Source organism: Protopterus annectens, chromosome 5.part0 (genome assembly GCF_019279795.1).
Source record: "Protopterus annectens isolate FY-2018-M chromosome 5.part0, PAN1.0, whole genome shotgun sequence".
Classification (NCBI taxonomy): Eukaryota; Metazoa; Chordata; order Ceratodontiformes; family Protopteridae; genus Protopterus; species Protopterus annectens.
The window spans coordinates 1,908,030,691-1,908,053,055 of NC_056735.1; positions in this window are offsets into that span (position 1 = coordinate 1,908,030,691).

Genomic DNA, 22,365 nt, shown 5'->3' on the forward strand with positions numbered 1-22,365 from the left:
TAAAATGAAATCCCAAACATAATTAAAAAAAGCCCCCCTAAAAATTTTGGTGGGCCAGCTACCCAAATCTTTTTTAAAAAATTATACTTCAATTAATATTTTTTTCCCTTTTAAAGGGCCCAAAAAAAAGGTGTGCCATGCTGTTGGGAAAAGTTAAATTTGGTGTTTAAAAGTATTAGTTTTTTAAAATTTTGTTTTTTTTTTTATATTTTCAAATTTTTTTTTCCAATTGTTGGGGTTGGCTTTTTTTTTTTATTTTGGTTCATTTTTTTATTCCAAAACCCCTTTTTTGTGTCCTTTTTTTCCACTGTTTTTAAAGTTTTTTTATTATTTTTTTTACCACCCACCCGAAAATTGTCTAAAAAAAATTCTTCCGGGCAAAGAATAGGCGATGGAAAAAAAACATGTGAATATTACCTGGGTGTATAAAACCTTTCTGGTTGTGCTAACTAAAACCAAATGTGTCCCCCTTGGAACCAACTGGGGGTCCCCGCCCAAAAAAAGAAAAAAGTTCAATAATCCCCAGGGAAAAAAAAAATTTTAAAAAAAAAGAGTTAAAAAACAAAATTAAAAATTTTAAAAATTAAAAGCTACACAGAAGAACAAAAAATATTTTATTAAAAATATAAATAAAGAAAAAATAAAAAGATAGGTTCACTAATCTCAATGGGCCCCCCCAAAGTGGAAAAAGTAAAGTTTTGGCTCACAAAAAACACTTAAAAAGAAAGTTGGAAAATTTGGGGTTTTAACAAACAGAAAAAACCCCTACATGAATGGAAAAAAAAGGTTATCCCTTCCACATGAAAGTCTAAAGCCCCAAGATTGAAAAACCATAATATATAATTATAAAAATAATAAATAAATTAAATTTTTTAAATTATTATAAATAATATTTTTAAATAAAAAATTTAAATATAATTCCAAAGGTTTGGAATTAAAAAATAAAAAAAATTTTAAAACCTATGTACAATTTTCAAAATTTAAACAAAAAAATTTTGGAGAGAAAATTATTACCAATAGTGGGTTCATGTTTAGCCTTTTCCTCCCTTTTTTTTAAAAACTTTTTTTTAAAAAGCCTTTCAAGTTTGAACAAGAAATGGGAAAAATCCAAAAAATTGGATCAAAACCCCCTGGAAATGCCTGGGGAAAGCCATCCTCAAACTTGAAAAAGAAAAGGATCCCTTTATCGGCCCAAAACCCACCAAAAGCTGCAGAATTTAGAAGGGGATGGATTATTTTTGAAACCCCAACCTTAAAACCCCTATGTGGCAAAAGGGGGGGTTTAAGAAAAAAAAAAACTTTTCCTTACCATCCCATTGCCATTTCAACAATCCTTTTTTTTTAAAGCATTAAAAATGAGGTCTGGAAAACCAAGGTACTGGCCCAAAAAATCCCAAAATATTCCAAAAAATTTTTTAATTTAACGCACATCCCAGTAAACCCCGGGTTCAACATGTTGGGCCTTTCCAAAAATTGGGCCTTTAACAAAAAAAGGTGGAGATTTGATAAATCCCCTACTTAAAAACCCATTTAGTGAAAAAATTTCCCCTTTAAATAAAATTTACCCAAGGTAAAAAATCCCCTATTCCCTTTTTCCCCTGAAAATTTGTTTTGGTGGAAAAACCCAACCAAATTAAATAGCGTTACCTGAACATTAAAATTTAATTAATAATTTTATTTTTTTAAAAATAAATATTAAAAAAATTTTAAAAGTATAATTTAAAAAAATTTAAATAAAAATTAAATTAAAATTTTAAAAAATTTATTAATTAGAAATTATTTAAAATTTTTATAAAATTTTTATTTTTAATTAATTTTGGGCGTAATAAAGGGTTTACATTAAAGGTTTAAAAGGTTTTAAAAAATTTGTGGTCCCTTTTTTTATTAAAAAAAAATTTTAAAATTTTCCCTTTTTTATGTATTTAATGGGGAAAAATAAAAATTATTTTTTTTTAAAAATTTTTTTTGGGCCTTTTTAAAGGGGTTTTTTAAAATTTAAATTTTCAAAAACCCTTTTAAATAATTATAATATAATAAAATAATAAATTATATTATTAAATAAAAAAAATAAAATAAAATATATTTATAATAAAAATTTTTTGTTAAAAAAAGAACCAAATTTCTTTTTCTGCCAAAGAAACTTTTAAAAAAAACAAAAAGGAAAAAATTTGCAAAGGGGTAAACTCCCAAAATTTTTTGAACTCAAAAAACCAGTTTAAAGTGAGATTATAACCCTCACAAAGGGAGTACAAAAAAAAATTGAAACCTGGGCCAAAGGGCATTCCAAAAAAAAAAGCAAAAAAATTTTACAGGAGGTAAGAACCCCAGCAACACTAAAGGGGTCAAAATTCACAAATGGGGTAAATTACAACAACCCGTATTCCCAATTCTGGCAGTAGGGGTTCAAAATGGGCCTTTCCCCCTCCACCCACTAAAAGCCCACCCCAAGCTTGGAAAATGTTTTAAAGCCCAAAATAACTTTTTCCCTTCGGTTTAAAAACAAAACCTTTCCCCAAACAAAAAAACACCCTCCCCCTGAGAACATTTCCCGGGTTTTTGTTTTTTTTAGCCCTTTTTCAAAGGGGGGAAAAAAACCTGCACTTTTCCCAAAAAAGGCCCTTTGGTGGGGCCCTTTAAAATGAAAAAAAGGGGCCCCAAAAAAAAATAAACAAAGGTTAAATTCCCAAAATTTTCCCCAACAAAGGTTTTGGGGGGCCCCCCGGCAAACCAGGGGTTTGGCTTTTTTTTGGAACCAAAAATTTTTTTTTTTTTTTCCCCCCATTTTTTGGCCCTTTTTTAAAAAATTTTTTTTTTTCCCCCCTGAAAAAACCCTTTTTTTTTTTTTTTTTTCCCCCCCAAAAAAAAAAGGCCCCCCCTGGAGGGTTTATCCCCTCAAAGGAAAAAAACTTTAAACAAATGAAAAATAAAAACTAACCCCTCCAAATTTTTTGGAAAAATTTGGGGTTTTTGAAAAAAAGGGAAACCCAAAAATTTTTGTCCAACCCCTAAAACCCTGAAAAAAAAGAAAGTTTTTGAAAAGCAAAAAATTTCCCCAAGGGGTTCCCCCAAAAAATTTTGTTTCCCCCCCAAACAGGCCCCCCCCCACCCCCAAAGGGACCCCTTTCCAAAGGCCCCTTTGGGGAAAAAAAAAAGCCAAAAAAACCCCCCCCCCTCACTTTTCCCCCCGAAAAAATTTTTTTACAAGGAAAATTTTAAACCCAACCCAAAAACCCCCCAGGCCATTAAATACCTATGGTTTCAAAAAAGAAAAGGGAAATTTGGGTTTTTTTGCCCAAACCTGGCTTTAACACACCAAAACCCACCACCCGTTTAAAAGTAGCAGAAAAATCCAAAAAATTCCTTTTTAACCTTCCCCCCTTTGGGCCCAAAGTGACCAAAAGTGGAGTATAACAGTGTTCAGTCCTTGGTCCTCTCCTGTTTGAAATCTACTTCTCTGAAGTTCAGGCTAACACAGCGGGTCTATGGCTAACAATGTTTGCAGACAACTGCAAACTGGGAGCCATTATTGAATCCCATAAAGATGTGGACAGTCTACAAAAGGGCCTCACTGAGACAGATGCCTGGTGTCAAAGCCATGGCCTCAAACTCAATGTCAAATAATGCAATGGCATCCGCTTTGGGTAAACTCTGTGCCCATGAACTACCAGATAGCTGCTAGTACACTTAGCACTGAAAGTGTGATAAGAGATCTAGGTACACAGGTGGATAGTAGTCTCTCCTTTGATAACCACATTGCCACACTACTCAGGAAATCCTTCTATGTGGCACATCACATCACAACAGGTGTCTCATTCAGAAAAGAGGAGATCATTGTTCCTCTCTACTCATCCCTCATTAGACCTATTATACAGTACAATGGCCTGTTTGGTATGTACCTCACAAGACATCTACAACAACTGAAAGGTCTGCAGAATTAGCTCATAAAGAGGATCACTGGCCTCAAACAGATGCCCTATGCAAACTATCTCAAAATTCACCAGCTTTAATACATTGCATATCGCCTACTCAGAGCCAATCTCTGCCTAACATACAAAGCCATGTCAAACCCAGACCTGGTCAACATGCTACACATAAAGAAATCCCATTCCCTCCAAAACACGTGCTCCAGGGAGCTAAACCTTGTCACCACAATAGGCAGAACATGCTGGAGAGATAGATTACTGTCCACAACACTTCCCATACTCTGGAACAAACTACCCATTTATGTGAAATAGAGCTCCTCATTAGCCCTCTTTAAGATAAATATTGACACTTGGATGGTAAATAGGAAATCCACGCCATGATTCACTTCTGCGCATCTGCTTGACAGGGGCACAGGGAATTATTTGTCTTGTGTGGTGAAAGCCAGGGAATCTTGTTGGCTAGGCTTATATAGACCCTAGGGCCAAATAGCCTAGCATCTACCTATGAACCTATATATATATATATATATATATATATATATATATATATATATATATATATATATATATATATATATATATATATATATATATATATATATATATATATATATATATATATATATATATATATATATATATATATATATATATATAGATAGATATATATATATATATATATATATATATATATATATATGTAGTCATATAACATGCAGTGCAGGCATACCTCAGAATCATACATATCAACCTCGTAGTGCAAGACTAGGCTGTACAAAAGGTGGGAAATGGGCCACATATACGAACATAATCAGAATATTGCTGTCATAACTGAACAGTTTTACAGCAACAGCGACTATATCAACAGAACTCTCTGAATGATATGGGGATGGGAATTGACATGTATGTCAGTCTTCACTGACATAAATCTTTACATCATAACAGTGTTACCCAGAGACATGCATATACACTGTGGAACAGAAACAAAGCATGGTCCAAACACCTGGACAGTCTTTAAACAGCCTGGCAGTGGAGAGGTGTGCTCACAACCATTTAGTGCAATGAATCTGGAACAAGCCAGACAAAGTGGGGGGACAAAGGCATGACAATAGAGACATATCCAAATGATGTGAGTAGATCAGCTGATAAGGTTGTTGCAGTACCACTGTTCCTGCTAACATATATTAACAGAAATATCACCTTAGTGCATTTTATAGTTAATGTCCGGAAGCCAAAAGAAAGAACTACTGTAACAGATACAAGCATACATAATCTGATGGTTGTACTACTGTACTGTGGAGATTCTATACATAACTATTGAAAGCCTTGTGGTTGTCCTCACTATCTACTGCAATCATGTTTTCATAGCTACTTTTACAGGATTTGATGAGAGATCTCAACCTTCGGTTGAGACTGATAATGGATATGATAATGGATTGTTTCCAGTCTTGGCACGTCACCTTATTTTGCATCAGTTTCCTCCTTCTGTTGTAGAATTTGTTTATGGCAGGGGACCACCAGATTGACTTCCTTTTTTCTGAGGAGAGCATTTTAGTTGTATTGCTGATGGCAAGATCTATGCATTTGTGTATGTCTTCATACAGTGCATTGGTGTAAGATTCTGCGGTCATGCAACTAGTCTCCATCTGTATGGGTGCCATGCAGTTAGCCACCTCTGTTTGTAGGTGGCTATTAGCTTTGGAGAAGATTTCATGGTGTTTACCTTTGTGGGGTTGTGGGAGGGATGTGGATTTCCAAGGTGATTAGTTTCTGTTAGTATCTAACCAGAGAGGAGATGACTATTGGTCTAGAGCAACGTTTGCCCATGTTAGTAATGACCAGGTCAAGGATGTTGCTACCTCTAGTGGGAGTAAGAATGAGCATGTCCAGGGCATTGGAATTAATGAATTCTGGAAAACACTGGCCAAGTGTATTGGTACATGAGTAGTTTTTCCAGTTAATGGTGGGGTAGTTGATATCGACCAGTATGAGTGTTGGGTTGGAACCTAATATTCCCCATGGTGCTTAGGAATGGAGACTGTGAGTCTTGGGCCATGTTTGTGGACCTACAGCTGGCTATGACCTGCATTTCTGTCTTACCCAGTGTTAGCTGCACCTGAAGTATCTCAGATGCATTATGTTGTTCTAACAGTCTGTAGGTGTGTGTGTCCATTATGAATATTAAAACACCACCACCTTTGCAGCTTCTGTCCAAGTTCTGGGCCAAACAGGTGTGGAATGTGTGATAGCCTGATAGTGCAGGTGAGCTTCCTGCCTTGACCCAGTTCTCTGCTACAGCACAAATGTCGATGTTCTCCAGTTTAAGGAGTGCTTTGAGAGAGTGCATTTTGAATTGTAGACCTCTAGTGTTGAGCAGCATGATCCTCAGATTACATTTGTTTGTAGCTGTTACAGTGGTGATTTGGTCTTTGGGACACTGCCTAAAAAAGCCACTATAGGAGTAGCAAGAGCCTTGGCCAGTATCTGGAAGCCCAGGGGTGGCAGAAGCAGGCCATCTCTGGCAGAGGATAACGGTCTGTCAGACTTGTCAATCCAAGCACAGAGATAGTGGATCCCCTTAAAATGATACCAGAAATGTAGCCAATTGTTGAACTCAATCATTTTCAGCTTGTACTGTGGTATCACTCTGGGTGATGGTATGATGCTGCTCAGGGCTAGGGTCATACCCATCTGGACTACATAGTCGGAGAGCTCCTCCATGTCTGTTTCCATATAGTCCAGGGAGGTACTTCTCAGGTCATTCACACCCACATGTACAATGACAGTCATATGTGTACCTATTGTTGAGGGACCTCAGTGTTTGTGTTATGTGGCAGATCATGGTGCCTGACAGGCAGCTGACTGTCGCTTTCTCCTTTTTCAACCTAGTGAGTGGGACATCACTGTTAATCACTATCAAGTCAACTATGCCTAGTGTTTTGGCCATGCTGTTTTGCCTTAGGCACTTTGGTTGACTGGCACATAGTTTAGGAGACATATTTGTCTTCTGGTTAGTGCTGTGTGGTGGTGGTGGAGTGCATGTCTGCCTTGGATGTCTCTGCTATTTGTGCAGCTTTTTATTGAGAGCTTCTGCAAAGGTGGTTGTGCTGTTTGTCTTTTTATATGAAGGCAGTACTAGTGTGTGTTCTGGAGAGGTATGTGTTCCATATAGTGTGGTGCACGTGTTGACCATCTCCTCTTGACCAACTATTCTGGTATTGGCTGGAGAGTGTGTGGCTTCCAAATTTGATATATAACTGCATCTCTTGAAAGTCTGAGTGTAGAGAGGTAAGATGTGAGGGTTGTCAGTGTACATGAGGCAGTTGCTACATTGCCTCAGGATGGCCAAGTTTAGCAGGTTAATAGGTGAAAGCACAGGGAACTGACCTGTAGACATGTCTGGAGTGGTGGCTGTTAATAATAACTACTGGAGCTGTTTCCTTGTAGAACACTTAGTGCTGCTAGCACTTTTGTGTGCTAAAATACTTGCTACAAGACATCTTTTAACGTGCTAAAGTAATAAGCTATTGAAAGTGCAGGAGAGGAGAGCTAGCATATCTAAGTGACAAATTGAGGAGCAGACTTGGGCAACACTCAGAAGCTAAGATGCAGTCCTGGATACAGCAAATCTGTATCTGGACTAGACTAGTTACAGGAAAGGCAACTAATTAGTACTAGTTTAATATTTAAATGTCTGGCATATTATATTTGTCTCCATGGTTGCGTAGCTGGTGTAGAACGGATGTATGAGTGCATATCACATGTGCAACCACCCATGTATACACGTGTCCCATACAGTAGACTCACTCCCCTTGCTACTGTAATGACAGCATATATAGGCATGTTATGTAAAGGAAATAATATACACCTGGCCTCCAACAAAATATATAGCCATTGCAAGTCTTGAACCCAGGAACCTGTACACCATAGTGAAAGCATAGAACCACTAAGCCATCTGAGCTGTAGTATTTCATGCTGTTTTCAACCATGGCATGCAGTGCAGTCGGTTTATCATAGGAAAGGAAGACTGTGGAATCAGTAATGATTTAGTCGTCAATAACTTGCAGCACTGTCAGAGTCAAAAGCACCTTAGGACAATTCTGGACCACGCCAGATGAAGTTGGGTACCAGCCTATGGACATGCAAACACATTGGTAATGATACAAAGGGACCCATGCCACTGACATCTGCTGCCCCCCTTACACAGTCCAACTAATAAGTACACATTACAGTGATACAAATTCAGGATAGGCCATACACAATGGCCAGACATACACTAACCTCTTACCAATATAACTAAAATGACTGAAGATAGTAAAACAACAGACAACCAGCCATAAATACACACAAATGTCTTAATGTGTTTTGCCGTCGAGTATTACAATATTACAAAATGTATTTGCCTTAAATGCGGGAAGCAATTGACACTTAATTACGTATGTTCTTATACAGCCTTCAATTACACTCCTCAGTAACCCCTTAGGGGATACAGTATCAAATGATACAATGTAAATTGATTCTTCACATAACAATGGTTCTGTTATAAGTGTTCGATTAAACTGGGAAACAGACCTTTTCCAGAAAAGTACATTGTAACCCACTACATTCCCCATGGTGAAATGTATGAAAAGTAAAAGCTATAAAATGTTTGTCATGTAATAAATAATATGTCTTACATGTTCTAACAGACTGATTCTAAGCATGTCCGACTATTCCGCAGACTCACCTCATGACTGTACAGGGTTCTACATGCTGTCCAGCCTTTGCACTCATATGTATGGCACCTACCTTACTTAATGTCTTATTCCACAACATCACTGGGATGATAGCAGGAATGTCAGCACTAAATACTGATAGACCATACCTATCAACTTTCTACTGCATGACAACTGGACAAAGCCTGTCAAATAAGTGGAGGACAGAGGTCCAAACACAGGTCCATATTTGAAATATTGCTGTTATACACTGAGACAGTTGCTGGTGTTACAGGGTTGGTTGCAACATCTTTATTCTGAGGGATATGAAGTCAGAAACACAAATGGATGCTGGCATTTACTAACAGCAATGACCATTGATTTTCCAAGGACAACACCTATCTGGGTAACACACCAAACATAACAGGAAAACCTCTGGCCATTATGTGGATAGGCCTACATTTCAGAGCTATGCAGGCACATAACTTTGTCAGACTGACATCCATGCAGAAGTAGCATGCACACACAGAGCCCATAAAACTAGCAGCATTCACACCATATAACAGCAATATTCACATTTAGTCCCTAAGTCTGTAACCTTCTGTACAATTTAGTTGGCCTGTCTCCACAAGTCTTGTTGTAAGAGTTATTCCCACCTGCTGTGTGCAACACTCAGTAGCTATACACCTCCAGGATGTGTTTCTCACAGCCAAGGCAAAGGGACATTGCTCACATTAAGTACTAAATTATAGGAGTCTATTTCCATGACATTGGCTATTGGAAGAACTACCCAGCTGCTCTGCATGCAATTAGCAAGTGGGGAGCACCAATTGGTACACAGGCCATCACTTGGTCAAGAGCATTACCTACAAAGGGTATGCAGACAGCTATTCCAAACATCTATCTACCAGTACTCCACAATGAGACACAAAAAGATGTGGAGCAACCTTCTGATACAACTCAGTGCAGTGTGAAATAATACAAAGGTATGTGAAACAAGTCAGCATATAAGTGAAAGTAGTAGGTGTTTTATAATAATGGGAAATAGGATTTTGAAAGATTTATGTCTGAGCAAGACTTGCTGTAGTGATGTCCTGCTAAACAGCACCTATGGCCATAGCATCTGACGCTCTCTGCTGTGACATAGAACACAGCTCAGGACCCTAACTCACCCCAGGAAAGGACAACTCACATATGGCAAACACTGGAGTGTCTGTCAAACACTACTGACTGTGCCACTGCTAGGCCAGTTACAGGGATATTGTACATATCCATATGCTACCTGTGAATATGAGTATGATACATATGTTTGTCGTGTAAATCTAAGAGAACTATATAGTGTGTATACACCTTCCATAGCCAGAGATTAGGCAGATTCCACACATGTGGATGGACAGGGATGCTCATAGTTGGACTGCTGCCCATCATGTCCCTACCACAAATACCACAGCACATGTCACCAGATGCATGTTTTGGACTGTCATGGAGGCACAGGCATGTGTCAAATCTAACACTGGACATATTCTCAGGGTGACAAATGCAACTCTTCATGCTATGTGTGGTAACATCCTTAATATTGGAGATGCCCAATGTTATGCTGAGGTCATAGATAGACGGTTGGGTGAGATGGTGACAATCGTCGACTGTGGGATGTCTGTGCCACAGCATGTGGCAGGAGTTAGATATCAGCCACCTGGACATAGGACAGCACATGTGCTGGGAGTACAATGGTGTAAAACTGTAAACCATGGCCACATTTGTCACTCAAGTACACACAGTCAGAATACTGATCTCACACACACAAACATACACACTTGGCACGACTGAGGTTAGAACTACTACTTACCTAGGTCTTGCTATTAAAGTGCTCTGCATTTATTGTACATGCCACAAAGAAAGTAGGGTGAAGTGTTCTATACAGGTCCTGTAAGGTAAACAAAATCTACTGGCCTTGCACAGTATGGCAATGGGAGATGTCCTGGGTGAGAATGGCCAGGAAATACTATCTGCTACAGAAATATACATAATGACCAACACATATACAGCCATACACACATTTGCCACACCTGAATTTAGTAGCCCTGCCTATCTCACCATTCAGTCCATACTGTTACAGAGTTTTGGCACACAGCACATGCCTTATTGGGCTGAAGAGTGTCATCATTTACCTGTATTGTCGATGGTGGCAGCGGTCCTCATACAGTGGACCTTGGGGCATGTACTGGGGGTACCATGGTGTATTACACCCAGCACCCCACCCACATTGGATATAGTACTCATGATAAGGCTATGACAAACCCACAATCAGAAATTTACCAGGAATTGGGTTTAAACCTTTGCCTGCCTATCTAATTATTGCTATTACACTGATATGCTTTTATCGCATGTGCCACAGAGCTAGTAGGGTGAAGATTGTTTCATGGCTCTCCTTGCAATATATGGAAATGTGCAGTGAATTTGGATAATGAACCTCAGAATGCTGTCCCCTACAAATATGCACACTCACACACACTTGCAAACACATACACACACACACACACACACACACACACACACACACACACACACACACACACACACACACACACACACACACACACACACTCACATATGCCAGGACTCAGAGGGTAAACCACACCTTTCTACTCATTGGTAGAACAGTGTTATGCTTGTACTGCAAGCTCAAGGTAGCCCACAGGGTGAAGGGTGTCACAAGGAACCTTTGCAGTGTAGTACGGCAGCAGCCCTTTCTAAGTATAGCAATGGGGGTGTGTAGTGGGTGAGAAGGTCCTCAAAGTACTTTCAACTACAAGTTTACAAACTCACAAGCACTGTTATACTCAGTAATGCACACAGCCACATTTGTCAGTACTGAGGTGCATTGGTGCAGGTATCCCGGGGTGTGTACCAGGCTAATGTCCATGGAGATATGAGAAGAGTAGGGCATGTGAGTACACTGGTATCATTGCACCTGACATTTGTCAGCATGCCAACTATCAACTACTGCCACTTGAGTGATCCCCAGGTGACAGTTATATTCACCATCCACTCATCTAATTTCTCTTGAAGAGGGCCAGTGAGGTGCTTTGATTGACATGTATGCAACATATATCGCATAACGTGGCCAGTGTCTGGGTTATGGACCTGTCCCCAAGCATGTCCTTTTGAATGTGGTAATGCGGTTGAGGTATCCATGGCATGTGGTGCATCCAGACTGGGGTTTCCTAGCTGTGGCATTTGTAACACAGCTGGGCAGACATGGCATTGTCAGTCAAGCAGGGATTGTCTGTAAGTAGCCAAGATGTGACCGGGAAGACTTGGAGGTTTTGGCCACTTTCCATATCAAGCAGTTGTTTCATGCCTAAGGTCATACATATCAGGTACACTTGCAGCCTACCCAGTTACTGAAGGTGTCTATTGAGTTACATGGCAAATGGGCCATTGGACCTGCTGATTGGCCTAATCAGCTGGAGGGAGACATTGTCCTCTTCATTCCTGGATGACACACCCTTATTTATGCAATGTGCCACATGGAAGGACTTTCTGTCCACAGTGGCAGTGTGGTGGTCAGAAGAGAGGTTGCTGTCAAGCTGTGCTCACAAACCTCCTATAAGGACATCTGTCTCCATTGGACTACCACCAATGTGGTCATTTGTGGACAATACATTGATACAACAGGGGAATGGGACACATTTCTTGACACTGAGACTACGGTCAGTGTTCTGACAATAGTTGGAGGAGTCAGTGGTGACTTTATGCAGGATGTTAACATAAACTGGGATGTAAGCAGATCCCCCAATTAGCAATTGTCTGCAAACATTGTTAACCACAGTTCATTCCTGTTGGGCTGGATATCAGAGCCACATGCAACACACAAGTTTGGCAAGATGACACCACTCATGACTGTTTTGCAGTCTGACATGGTGTCCACTCCTTTCACACTGTGACTTCCATCTGTGAGCCAGTTTGCAGACCACTTAGTGACATAGGGATTAATGAATAGATAAGTGTGTTTGCCTATAATTCCTGAGAGTGGAATTGTATCACAGGGCTGTAAGGGCCACATATCTTGTTTTGGACTCCATATTGTTCTATAGTAATATCACATGACACACAGATTATAGGACTGAAGATTGTCCACAGCTACCACAAAAGGGGGCCCTGTACAGTGGACATTTGGTAGTTTGCTGGGTGGACCACACAAAAGTGTAGCAAAACCCACCCCTCAATGGATATGGATCACAATATAAATGACACAAGCACAGGCAGAGACATGCACACACACTTTTTTTTTTTTTTAAAACATTTTTATTCATTTCCAAAAACAAGAAAACATGAATGCAGGTTATTTATGACAATGAAGCATTTACAAATTATTTAAAAAAGGTAGGCTAAAACCTTTAAACAGATATCAAACATTAAAACCAAAATAAAGTATTTACAAGGGTGTCTATTGTTGACATATAATTGACTTTCTATACAATTGTTTCCTGATTATAATCTGCTGCCGTCATTATTCTCCAGTATAATGATGTAGTTCTTTCAGTTCTTCCTTTAATAGTGTTCATTTCCAATTGCAATGCTGCTGACACCATATTCATGAATTGCTTAAAAGTTGGAGAAGCTTTGGATTTCCAGTTTGATGTAATGTCCTTCCTTGCAATAGCTAGGAGAGTCCATAAGATTACATACTTTGTTCATGGCACACAGTCGGGTACAGTTGCATTAAACAAAATAATAGATTTGGAAATCTGAAATTTATCATTGAATACCATTTGCAGAAAATAATTTCTTTTATCCCAATATGGTTTAATCAAATGGCATTCGTAGAACATATGTTGCCAGTCTGCTTTTATTGATAAATCACATCTCCAGCAGCCAATATTTTTCTTAAACATAAGTTCCATTTTATGAGGGGTTACATAAGATCTGTGTATGAATTGCCATGTAAAAAGTCTCCAATGTAATGAAAGTGATGTCTGCTTTGGAGAGAGAAGAATTTGTTTTTTATCTCTGTCATTTGGCACATGTCCATTAACTGATCTATAATAATTCCATATTTTGTCATTATTATGCATTTTTATTTTTTTGTTTGTTTTATAAATAGATGATAAGTATCCCTTTCCAGTAATGGGTTGATTCGTTAGTAATATTATATGTTCTATAAGCTTAGAAAGATTTTGTCTTATTGATGGTTGCATTGTTTCTTGTTTGCTTAATATATACTGTCTTAATTCTTGTACATGTAACCACGAGCTATCTTCCATATTTAATTTCTGTTTAATCTGGTCTATTGTCAGAGGTTTTCCAGAGTTTAGCAATTGATGCCAATATATTAATCCCTTTTCTTTAAGCATGTTGACTACTTCCATATTAAATGTTATTATATTACCTTGTGTGTACGCTACTGGATATAAAATAAATGACCATGCTTTAATATCAGGATTGCTATTAATAAGATTTTGGAAAATTTTTAATGTATAAGTAATGTATGCGGAACTTATATTTTTATTCTTATGTATCATCATATATTCCTTCATCAGCCATAGAAAATTGTTTGGTATGAAATCTGTATACTTATTTGCTACTACAAATCCTGATTTTAACCAGATTCTCTCATGAACTAGCTTCCATTTTGATGTATATTTTGTATTTAGCCATAATGATATTGTTTTAATAATGGATGAATGCAAATATATTTCTATGTCTGGTAAACCTATGCCACCTATATCACAATCATCTAGATGATACTTCATAGCTATCCTTGGTTTTTTGGATAACATAGGAATCTTACCATTAAATCATTTAATTGTTTTAGGTGCGATTTAGCTGGTGGCAAAGAACAAGCTTGTATGACATAAAGAATTTTTGGAAATATGATCATTTTAATTATATAAAGCCTTTCTTCCATTGAAAAGAAGAATTTATTCCATCTTTGTATTAGATTTTTAATATTATTTAAGGTCTATTTATAATTTGTTTCAATTGTAGTATCTAAGTTGTTAGTTATTATAATTCCCAAGTATTTAATTATATTATCGGTAGAGATATATTTATGGTATTTTTTATTTAGATCTTTTTTATTAGTATTTATAAGCAATACATTTGTTTTGTTCTCATTAAATTTTAGACTTGAAAAGTTTTGAAAGTTTTGAATTGAGTCTCATAATGCTTTTAAACTGCTGTTATTATTTTTTAAGGTAATTAAAATATCATCAGCAAAAAGTTGAATTTTAAGCTCTAGGCTGTTGTCTAGTTGTATTCCTTCAATATTTTTATCCATACATATATTATTTGCTAAGGGTTCAATGACTAGCGCAAACAATAATGGAGAAAGAGGGCAGCCTTGTTTTGTGCCCTTAGTTATTTTAATAGATTTAGACAGACAAGATCCCAGTTTTATATAAGCCAATGATTTTTCATATAATGATTTTATTAACAAAGTGAAGTTGTTTGAGACGCCATATTCTTCTAAAACTAACCACAGATAATCCCAGTTCACTGAATCAAATGCGCTATTTATGTCTAAGCTAATAACATTCATTTTGTTTTTTGTGACATTTATATAATCAATTAAGGAAAGAATTCATTTAATGTTGTCATAAGAGTTCCTATCTTTTATAAAACCTGTTTGATCCTCCTCTATCAAAAGTGGTAGTAATTGTTTTATTCGAGCAGCATGTATTGCCATAAAAATTTTATAATCTATATTAAGAAGTGAAATGGGTCTGTATGATGAACATTCACTGGGATCTTTATTTTGTTTCAGAATTGGTGATATTAATGTGTACTTCCAAGAAGGAGGAATGTCTTTACCATTTTTAACTGATGTAAAGACATTCAATAACAACAGCAAAGCCTCATTTGATAGTAATTTAAACATTTCTGGGGTGATATTATCTATACCTGGAGCTTTGTTTAATTTTAGCTTATTTACTTCAGCTTTAAGTTCTGTCATTGTTATTTGTTTATCTATTAGTTGTACCTGTTCCTCTAATAACCTAACTTTAACATTGTTTTTGACAAAAGCTTTCAATACTGAATGTGTTTCTGTTTTCTCATTTTGATTATTAAGTTTACGAAAAAATAGCCTAAAAGCTTCTAGTATTCCTTCTAAATCAGATACTTTCTTTTTGGTTTCTATATTATGTATTTCCTTGATTTGATTTGTTTTAATAATCTTTTTAGTCCTATTTGCTATTCTTCGTTGGTTTTTAGGGTTCATTGAATAGTAACATAGTTTAATTTTTTCTAAGTTGATCATTGTTTTGTGGTGTAGCGTCTCTGAGTATTTTTTATTAGTATCTTCTAGTTCTTTTATTAAGTTGGTGTTTCCATTTTGAATATCAAGCTTTAAATTATCTACTTTTGACTGTAATTCCATTAATTCCTTATTCCACTGTTTTTGTTTATTTTTATACCATCCCACCGCTCTTTCATATAGGTATGCTTTCAATGCATCCCATATATATATTTCAGATACATCTTTTGTAAGATTGATATCTAGGAATGTTTGTGTCTCTTTAATATAAAATTCCTTAAAATCTTTGAGATTTGTTATGTAAGATGGAATTCTTGTTACTGATATCCTTCTCTTGAAACATAAGTCTATCTCAAACATTATGGTGTTATGGTCCGAAAATGGACATGAAATTGCCTTGACTTTATTTAATTTAGAGGTTAAATCCTTTGTTACGTACACTCTATCTATTCTAGAGTGTGTATTATGTCTATGGGAAAAATGTGTAAAGAATAGTGAATCTGGGATAGCATACTCATTTATGTCAACTATATTAAAAGTTTCAACAAACTCAAATAACAACTTTGTTAAAGGTGATCTCTTACGTGTAGTTTTAGTATTTGTGGCAGTTTCTTTTATAATGCAATTGAAATATCCAGTTATGATTAAATTGCCTTTGGTATATTGTACAATGTCTTCTAAGTCTTGTTTGGCCACTCTAATACCTAGTCCTGGTATCCAATAAATATTCACTAATGTATATATCATTTCATTGATAGATATTGTCACTAGACAAAACATTCCTGAGTTGTCATGGAACGTGTTTATGATTTTAGGCATTAAAGTAGTGTTTTTCCACAAAATTGCTACTCCCCTTCACTTCTGATTATAGGTGGAACTTACTAGTATTGTATAATTTTTATTGTTTATTTTATTTATGTCTTCCTGTGTAAAGTGTGTTTCCTGTAAAAATACTAGTTGCGCTTCACATAGCTTTAAATATCTATAAAGACTTCCCCTTTTGCAGCTATTATTTAAACCATTTACATTAAGAGATATACATTTTGCAATTGGATTTATATTAGCTTTGTTTTTATTCATATTCATATACTCGTAACAATGTGTAGATGTGTGTACATGAAGAGAATGACTTGTTCTTTCTTCTTCCAACAGTATTACAATAGATTATAGACACCCAATAAAAGTAAATTACAAGATCATAACTGAGAACAATATAAGATAAAAAACCACCAAACCCCTCCATGAGAAAAAACATCTCATCCTTGAATGATCTAATCATTCAAGTGATCTCTCTAAGTCTGCATTTCAGCATCCTCCCCCGGCCCCGCCATATGGTAGTTTTATAATGAAAAGTATCTTATATATCTTTTAAGTATACATGTATCTATCTTTACAGATTACTTAAATACAGTCTTTATCTATTTTTAATATTTTATAAAACACTAAGGCAACACAACTATACATAGATTTAATTCTTAACTATTTGGTTTTGTTTAAATTGTAAAGGAAAATCTTTTATTTTAATATATCTTTTGTGTAGCAATAACCGTTTTGCATCTTAAAAATAATATGCTTGCTGTCTATCTCCCTTATAGTGTGAGTGGCATTCATAGGTATCAAATTTATTGTAATGGTCTACATATATATATATATATATATATATATATATATATATATATATATATATATATATATACATATATATACATACACATACATATACATGCATACACATACACACACACATATATATATATATGTATATATATATATATATATATATATACACACATACACACATATATGCATACATATATAAAAAAAAATGTTAAGCATTATATGCATCAGTTAACCATGCCACAAGTTGATTAAATCAGAAAGTATCCATAACAATGAATATAACGTTACATTTGTATTGTCATTTATCAGTAATCTTATAGTTTTCTTTTAATTCAAAAAGTCATATTTTAGTGGTATGAATGCTACTAATTTGTTTTTGGCATTGGTATTATATAGTTTAAGACTATATTTCTTAGCAATTCCTATATATTTATTAGTGTCACTGGCATATTTCATCGCTAGTGTACCACATATGTCATATGTCAAATAGCAACTCATACTCCTTATGATATTACAGGATTTATCTGCAGCATTATAACTGTAAGGTTGGAAAATATGAGAAGCAAAGTAGGCTTTAAATATGCTATAACACAATTGTTTGGTACTTATTACTGTCAACTCTTCTACATACACAGGAAAAGATAACCTTATATGACCATCAACCATTTTCCTTCATTTTTCTCTTCATCCTTCTATTCTCCATTTTTAATAAATATTTGTTTCTATTGTGGCTTCTTTGAATTTAGTGAGGGTACTCCATATTATATTATAGATAATATACAACGTTCAAACAGAGAATATGCCCAATATAGAGACATATTCTCAACTCAAGTGGTCCACACCATATATTTATAACACTGCAGTCAGAAATATACTAATGAATATGCAATAACTAGCAGCTTTGCAGCATGTGTGTGTCTCTAACAAGTACATACCTATAGGATATTAAAAAGAATAGATAGCACGCTCTTGTTTCATAATTAACAAATGCACACAGCCTGGTATTTACTTTCATAGACAGAAATTAGACCTGTTACTTATATGCATATCAGGTACCAACAGCAATATGTTAGTAAATGCCTATGCTATTCAAATCATATTTTAATGCTGATTGATATGAGATGTAGCTGACAATGGCTTTAGTGTTTGTGATGTTATATAATATATATTCAGTGTTATAAGTAAAAGTATGTTGCATGTCTATTTGCAATCTAAGGTTCAAGGCTGATCAGTTTAGACATACAAGACAATCTCTTTAGCCTTGGTTATATAATGGGAGTTACTGTATCTCTACACAACCATTCATTTTCAGTGAGGATATTCAATATTAATATAACTTGCCTTTAATAAAAGCATACTTATAATTCAGCAGTTCTTTCTTGCTCATTACTGCTTAATGACTGTGCTACTTGAACAATTTAATATTTACAGAGTATCTTAATAATTAAACAGCAACTCCTTTTTACCCATAAAATGCCTAATAACACATAGCTACATTCATGAACCTTAATTGACTTACTATCTATAAGGTTGAGTACACTAGCTGCAGTGTGTTTACAAATATGTTATATAGTTCCAGTCAAGGACTTAAATATATTACATTTTTATAAAATTAAGTTGAATTATAGTAATTTACGTGGGTGATTTAATCAGAAAAGATTATAGTAAAGTCTGTATGTGTTAACTATTCATACAGTTTCTTCCAAGTGATATACTTCTTTTTAAGCTTTGTGTGTTGTTTATGTGTACAATTCAAAATGAATAACAAATATTACAATATAATAAAACATCATGTATGTGTTGATACATTCTAAATTCATTAGGTACTTCAGTGTACTTTTAATATTTGTTAAAACTGTAAAAGCACTTTGCCATCTCATAAATAGTGTGGTTACTTTAAGCAGCTTAGGAGCTGACACCACACCCATACTGTCTTGTTTTAGTGCTGACATCACTCATGACTGTTTACTTTCATTTTGTGCTGTTAGAAGGTTTAACACACTGTATTGGATTCTAACTGAAGAATCTTCATTCAGGGGTGGTAAAATAAGAGTTCCCAGCTCGTGACCATGGCGGGAAGACAAAAACAAAGTAAGTGAAGTTTTTAGGGCTTTTTTTTAAACTGAACACCAGCTCATTATACTTCTAGTAGTTTTCTTAACATTAAGGGCAGATATACAAGCCAAACAGTTGTTTGTTAGTCAAAAAGGCACTTTTAGCATCAAAGAATAGATAATTACTTTTCAAGGCACTTTTTGACAGTTATTACTATCAGTTTTTATATATTATTATGTGTATTAAATACATCAGTTTAGATATTTCATGGAGCTTAGTGTAAATAATATAAAAAGGAATCATGCTCATTTAAACACACCACATTAATATTTCAGTGTAAATACATCATATTCTATACTAGCAGTAAAAGGCAGGTAATTTATAAATGAACTATCTAAACATCATTTAGAGTTAGAAAAATCATGACTGTAAGTATTTACACTGTAATAGAGAAAGATATGTTACCTTGCTTTCTTTAAGGTTGTTTCCTTTAGTTATAAAATGTCCTGCTTATCTTGTATTTATATTGTTTTAAAGACTGACAAGTGTAAAGCATGAATGCTTTCAAAGAACTTTTTTGCCTTACAGAGCAAATAGAAGACAATAATGTTTGTGTTTTTCATATGTCTTTTATCGTTTCTTCTTCTTCTTGTCAGCAGTGCTCCATTCATTTTTTTCTAAGTGACGCTTAACCCCAAATTGGGAGAAATCCATTTCTTCCACATTATCCAAGGTTTTATTAGTTGAAAGATAAGAAACTGTTGCTTGCAGAGTGTCAAAAGTTTTAGGACCTTCAGTAAAAAATATTTTTATTCTTGCAGGGAACAGCAAGTGGACTTTAAGTTGTCTTTTTTTCAATTCCTTTATCAGAGGGAGACATTCTTTTCTTGCAGTTATAACTCCAGCAAAATAATCATTATCAAATCTGATTATGTTGTCTCTGTATTTAACTGGAGAAGTTGACCATGCTGTTTTTAAAATAAGTTCCTTGTCCTGTGATGAAAAAAACTTTACTATTATTGATCTCGGGTGATTTTTTGATTTGATGGTTGATGAAGCAGCTCTTAAGGATCTGTGGGCTCTTTCAATTCCATAAGAAAGAGCTTCAGGCAATTTTAAAACTTCTGGTAACCAGATAGTAAGGAAAGTTACCATGTTATCTCCCTCTGTTTTCTCTGGTAGCCCATAGATGCGAAGGTTATTTCATCTGGACCTGTTCTCTAGATCCTCTATTTTATTTTGTAATGAAGCATTTTGTTGTGATAAAAAATGTAGCTGAATATCTTGTTCTGAGAGTCTGCCCTCAGTATCATTTAAGAATCTCTCTATGTCAGCTATTTGAGACTTCTGTTGCGTCATTATTTCTTGTAGTTGCTGTATTTGTTTTGTAGATCTCTCCTCAAAAGTGTCCAGTTTGGTATTCATTTTGTCAAATTTCACTGACAAGTCTTGTATAGCATTTAATAAAGACTGTATCTCCTTTTTCATCGTCTATTCCTGTGTGGTATGCTTAGAAAAGCTCATTTTCAGTATATTCAGATACCTTCCTTCTTGTTTTTGACAGGAAAAATAATGTTTAAAGCCAAATTTTTTGCACTGTAGACTTCTAGTGATATTAGTAGAAGTAATTCAACAAAATAGGTTTGTCTACAATATCTAGTTTTTAAAAATTCTTGTCAGAAATATCTTTTGAGTGCAGAGCTGAGAAAAGATGCTGCCAACCAGTCTACATCCTAGCCACACCCCCTCATGCACACACACTTGACAGGAATGAGATTCAAGCCCCTATCTACCTAGTTTACTGTAGTATAGTATTATGCATTTATCAGATACACCACAACGCTTACATATTTAAAAGCTGTCCAAAGGTATCTTTAAAGGTGAGTGACATCAGCATCAGTGATAAAGGAGGGGAAAGGGAAGTGTAGTAAGTGCCAATGGACACAAATTCATGTCTTTACAACTACAGACTCTCACACAAACAAACTTTTACATTTGCCAGGGCCAAGATTAGAACTCCTACCTAACTAATGTACTGCACTATAGTAGTACACATTTATCAGACATGCCATGAAGCTTCCCTAGTTGAGAACTGTCAAAATGTATCTTTAAAGGTGAGTGACATCAGCAGCAGTGATAAAGGAGGAAAAAGGGAAGTGTAGTAAGTGCCAGTGGCCTCAAAATCATGTCTCTACAACTACAGCCACTCTCACATAAACAAACACACTTTTACATTTGCCAGGACCAAGATTAAAACTCTTACTTAACTAGTTTACTGCACTATAGTATTACACATTTATCAGACACACCATAAAGCTTACATATTTAAGAGCTCTCCAAAAGTAGTTTTAAAGGTGAGTGACATCTGCAGCAGTGATAAAGGAGGACAATGTGAAATGGAGTGAGTGGGAATGGCCTCAAAATCATTCACCTACAAATGGCCTCAAAATCATTCACCTACAAACATACACAAACAGAGACACCTTTACATTTGACAGGACTGTGATTAGGATTGCTGCATAAATAGTTATTGGTACTCTACTGTTACACAGTTATCACAAGCACAACAAAGCCTATAGAGCTGAGGGCTAACAAAAGGAATTTGTACAGTGACTGACTGCCGCACATGTTCTGATATTGAGTAATGGGATGTGCATTGGGTGGGGATGGAGTAAACCAGTAATTCCTACACACACACACACACACACACACACACACACACACACACACACACACACACACACACACACACACACACAGTTGCCAAGACTGAGATTTGAAACCCTGCCTATCTACTTGTTTGCTTCAATAA